Raw genomic sequence first — 5,824 nt, 5'->3', positions numbered from 1 at the left:
GAGACTCCAAGTAAACCTGAACGGGCCCAGATTGAAGTGGTTACTTAGAAAAAAAATGTGCGCGAAGTGCAAAGACCCTTGCGGTTCAGGGTCCGAGATGCTCTCTTGTGCAATTGGTCCTTATTTTGGGAGCATTTAATCCAACAAATTTATGAAAGTTTCATATGGAACACAGGCAAAAATTAGAACAGACTTCAAAATAGGGCAAGTCCAAGAAAAGGTCACCCTAGAAGGCAAAATTCATCTTTAATTTAAGAAGTTATCTTTGGTGGGGTAAGAAAGCCCAAATATTGAATTTCAAAATTTCATTAAGAAAAATTTGATAATATGCATATTTATGCTAATTTGGGGCACCTAATTTGCATAATTGGTAAAATAGGCGTTACGTATGGGACAATTATAAAAAACTCATAGAAAATGAAAACAAAACTTCTGAGATTTAGTCATAGATGGGACATGGACCCTCTAACATCTTATTACTTTTGGCAGAAAAAAGTGGTGTTATCTAGTTAATTATGCAAATTAGGTCTTGTCCAAGGATGGAATGTCCCATACGTAACATTTGAGGATGTTTTTTTAAGTTATTTCTCATAATACAATACTTGTATTGTTGCATCTCTGGGAAGTTCTAATTCATTAAGTATGAAAATTTTATACCACAAAAAGTTTCAAAAATAGAGTTTACTTTTTTTAATTAAAAGTTGATTAAAAAATTGTTACGTATGGGACATTTACACACAATGTAAACTGGGAGATTTGTGTACAAAGTGAATGGAGATTTCAAGAGTGCTCTAAAAAGATATTTACCTTTTCTTTAGTTTTTAAAGACTGATTTGTTATGAATACTGATTAATGAATACAATCGAAGCGAAAAAAATTGTGAAAGTGGAACAATATGAAAAAACAAAAAACAATAGAAATACATAAGAAATTCATGAAACCATGAAAAACTAGAAATAAAAAGGTTGAAATGGCTAATTTCCCCTTTAGTCATGTCAAATATGTCTCAGTAGAACATTTTAAAAGAAAGAAATCTTTTGTTATTTCCATTTTTTAAATTATTTCAATTTTTTGAATTGTGGGGAAAATTGTGTACGTTCTCTATGGGAACAAAATGTCCCATACGTAACATGTCATTAATTTGTTTAATTAGAGTCTGTAATTAGAGGGATTTGGCTTATGACATGAAACTTGTCATAAATATACTATAGTATTGTGACTTCTATCACACTAAGTTTCAAGTTGTCAAGTGAAATACTTTCAGAGAATTCTCAACTTGAAAAAAATGTATTAAAAATTGTCTTTTCTCTGCGTGATTGCGTCCCATACGTAATGGCACATTTTTTCTCTCTGAAAGGTCAAGGTCATATGTCACAATTTTTACACTCAAATTTCCGTTCCAAGGCATAGCATTTTTGTCTTAGTGAGAAAAAGAACAAAGAAAGCCGCTCCAAGCCTCCAAGGCATAGCATTTTCTTCTTATCGAGAAAATAGAAGAAAGAAATCCGCTCCAAAGCTTCGCATATTTTTTGTTACGCTGCTCCAGTCGCATTTATCTGCTGCAATGAGCTGCATTTTTGGTGAACGGCGGCCGCAGAGCGCTACCATCGCCTCTACGTGAGCGCACCCGGCGGAGGCCGCGCTAGCTGCATCATGCACGCATACCCGTTCCATGGGGATGCATACGCACTCGGCGATCCATTCCAAGGACCTCCGTTTTCAAAAACATTTGTAGTTCTGAAGCCCGTTCCGAGGACCCTCCTTTTTACAATAAGCCCGCTCCAAGCCCCCGTTTTTTGTCTCACCCGCGGCACACCCCCACCACTTTTTGGGTTGTGTGCCCCCTCCCCACTTTGAAAAAAAAACATGTTCAAAAACGTAAAAATGACCATATGATTATGATTTTTTGCATGGCCAGACAACCCCCACCAATTTGAAAACCGTCAAGGTACTTCGATATGAGTTAGTTCTTTAAAAAATGTTCATTGTGGAAAATACACTTTCGCACCTGTATGTAGAATAGATCCAAACATGGTAAGAACATCGTTAGTCATCTAATAAGAAAGTTGATCGAACAGACAGAAAAGACTCCACTAATCTTTGTTTAAAAGTCAAATTAATTTGACTGCCATTACTTTTATTACCATTAGGTCTACATGGATACACAATGTAATTATATTGAGTTATGTTTCATATTGTGACTTAAAGGTGATTGAAAAAAAAAACAACAGCAGAGTCTTGCGGGCTGGACTGAGAAGCTCCATGGGCCGGATCCGGCCCGCGGGCCGTAGTTTGAGAACCCCTGCTTTAGCCTATATTGTGAGTCAAATTTGGAATGCTTGATGAGAAGATCATGTTTAGTTAAATAGATATGATTACTGAATAGAATGAATTTCCATGGAATGATTTTCATGAAGGTTTTGATTTATTCAGTCTTTTACCCAAATAAAATCATTTCTAATCCAATTTTCTTTTACAGTTCTGGAATGCAGTTCTTGCTATCATGATTAGTGTTCTGCTTGTTCTGTACATTCATTCTTCAGTTTCAAAAGGTAAAACTAACAAGTCCTTACATGTGATGATTTTCTTCTAGAAGTAACAGTTCCTTGATGTAGGGAGCTGAATGACAAAGTAGAACTTAAGAACTAATAAAACTGGTGAATCATGAATAGAATGATAAAAGCTAAAACATCCAAAAAGCAGCAAACAATGCAAGAACTCAGAAGACAAAATCAAATGGACTGAAATTAGAATTGGGAAAAGTCTTGTGTGTTGGTGGATACACCTGAATAGGAAAAGACCAAGGGAGACCGAGAAGAACCTGCATACAACATAGGGTAATCAGATAAATTGTACCGATAATACCTCATGAAATTTGAACTGAGGTGATACAGAAATGAACAGAATTGTATACACTACCAAACTGAATGGATTAAACTTGAACTAAAGGAATCATGTAATTTATGTTTTGGATTCTCAATTTTTTACTTTTAAATTCATGTAATTTTCATTGGAAATAGCATTTTTAATTTGATATGTTTACAATGTCGCCGTAGGCCTATTTTTGAATTATTTTTCTAGAGTGTTATAACTACATGTAGTCATGTACATTGTGTTCTTGATAATCTCATTTTGTAATCCTCACTCATTAAATTAACTATCTTTTGAATATTTTGATGTATTTTTTTCCACCTTGACTTGTAGAAACACTGCTGCTGATATCTTCCCTTGGGGTGCAAATATCTTCGGAGTATGTCACCGGACGTAGAGTCACCAAGTTTATTCCTTTCAGAGCAGTTCAAGACATTGTTATCCATGAAGCTGTAACAATGGTGAGTGATTTCTTATTTATCACTTGAGTGTTTTTAACACCACGCTGACTTGAGAATCGATGGGCAGTGTTATATCACTTAGATATCGTCAGCGATTTCCCTCCTACCAAGGGCCACTGACTATTGCGCCATGATGACATCCCTTCTTACACAGTGTTGTGTAACCTGTGCAATTATTTGTTTTGATAGTTTTGCATTTGTATAGCAATGCAGGACTATGTCTGTGGTCCCAAGAAGACTAAGACAGACTCACCTATCTATACATTGTATGTCCAGTGGCAACTTTCTTCATATTGCAAGTGAAAAAATACTGCCTTGGTTCAGGTTTTATTTCCAAGACAACAAATCAAAAGAGACGTTTTTTAGATTCAGTATTTCAGGTGCAGATCAAGGAGGGGGGGGGGGCAAAAGCTGGGGGCGCACCTGGTAAAATGTGAAAATACAATGGTGGACCCCGTACAATTCCTTCATTGTACAATGGAGCGAGGACCTATTTTTTTGCTTTTAGGACAAATTCGCATTCTATAATAGCCTGACTCTGGATCCCACCTTTATCCTTTTTGTTGATTTTAAAATTGATACTTGCTCTCTTTTTGACAAAACTGAAGACATGTGTAATTCTAAATGCTAGAACAAGGTAGTTTACTATTTGGCTGTTCTTTGAAATCAAAATGGTACAGAGTGGACAAATTCATTGGTGCCAGTATTTATGGTGAGTGAACACAACAATTTAGAAACGACTCTTGATAAAACAATGTTTGAAAATTAGAAAGATAACTATGGTAAGTCTATTTTCATTGAGTCATGAAATGCACTGACTACTCTCCCCTTTGCAGTTTCTCTTAAGATTTTGTTCATAAGAGACAGTAATGAAAATATGCTACTGATAATATTCTTATAGGTTCCATTTGCGAAACAAATGCATGAATAAAACTTTTTGAAAAAAGACGTTATTCATATTTGTTTTGGAAAAAAGAAGAGTTGTCTCAAACAGTGACATTAACAATTTAAATAACAAGAAATACCCATGTGTTTACTGATTAGTCATTTTCATTATATTTATAGTTTTTGTTTCCCAAATTTGTTTTTAAAACTCGCCCGAATTTGCCTACTTTTCATGTTTTTCAAGTTAGGATAATACTTTCGGATCACACTTTCTGTATCAGAGCGAAGGGTGAATTACTTTCTACATTCCCAATGATATGTTCTCTGCATGTTTTCCTATCACTTTCCAGCACTCCATGCCAAGACTTGATAAACTTCAAGAAATCCATGCCTCCGTTCATAGAATGTGGGACTTTGAAAAGCACCATTTGGAATCATCTAAAGCAGGTGGAGATAACTGTGCTGTGAGATGACAGCAAATTTGAATAAACAAACAAGCTGTAGTAAATTATTAGACTAGATATTTTGTAAGTTATACAAGACTACACAAGACTGGTGACCTGTAATTTTGCCAAATGTGATATCCCAGAATTTCCCTGTTTTTTATATGAGTCTGAATTTCTTAAAAAACCCTTATACAAATTTTAACAAATAGTACACTTTAAGTGAGTTTTAGAGATCGTATAATAACTGTAGCTGTTGGGAATGAAAATTATTGAAATCTGATTTGACATCTAAGAACAAGTCACCTGTTGTGCATATAATCATTTTAATTTACTAAAAGATTTATGAAACACCTTCAGATTGTCTACTTTTCCATTGAAAGTGTGTTTATAAAATTTCAAAGAAATATTTTGCATTAAAATCTTTATTTTATGACAGTTTAATATATTTTTTTTTACCTATTTGACTCTTGTAAAACTTGAATGTGATATAAATAAGGTCTGTGATGAAATTATTTTTATTATAAAGGCCTTTAAAACTTTTCTTACAGGTCAGAAAACTATATGCAACAATTGTATCATGATAAGTTTGTTACATTCCATGCCCAGTTTTATACAATTTAAAGAAAAAAATCAAGGTGCAGGGAGGGACTCAACATTTTTATGTTATTTTATGTTTGATTTTAGATTGCTTTGTTCATGGTATACTCTTTTATTACAGCTGAAAATGAATTCAAAGCTTGAAAATAGAAAATCGTGAGTTAAATCATTTGTTACTTAACGGGCAAGTTCATTTTAAAAAGTTGATTTGAATAAACTGGATTTTTCTTTCAAAATAGGTTGTATAATATAAAAGTTAGAACTGTTCCAAATAATTCACAATTTCTCCTTTAATATTTGATAGACCTTAGTTCAAACCATCAATAAAAGACCTTTTCATGTTATATAGTTAAAGTTAGATTTTGATTCCTGATTACCCTCAATTCCCTATATTTTGAGCTATTTATGATGCATTGCCTTAGGTTTCGCTGTTTCAACAGTGAATGGAGTTGACGCCAGAAAATATTGTTCAATAATATTAGCTATTAAAGGGGAAGTTCACCCTGATAAAAAGTTTATTGTAAAAATAGCAGAAAAAATAATAAAAAATATTGCCGAAGGTTT

General features: G+C 33.9%; 1 pseudogene; it reads left to right on the top strand.

The window, feature by feature from the left end:
* Positions 1-2,461: 2,461 nt before the first annotated feature.
* On the top strand, positions 2,462-5,482 carry LOC121418007 (annotated as a pseudogene).
* The last annotated feature ends 342 nt before the right edge of the window (positions 5,483-5,824 follow it).

Source organism: Lytechinus variegatus, chromosome 7 (assembly GCF_018143015.1).
Source record: "Lytechinus variegatus isolate NC3 chromosome 7, Lvar_3.0, whole genome shotgun sequence".
In the NCBI taxonomy this organism is placed as follows: Eukaryota; Metazoa; Echinodermata; class Echinoidea; order Temnopleuroida; family Toxopneustidae; genus Lytechinus; species Lytechinus variegatus.
The sequence above is the reverse complement of the archived record's forward strand: the minus strand, read 5'-3'. Positions and strand labels throughout refer to the sequence as shown.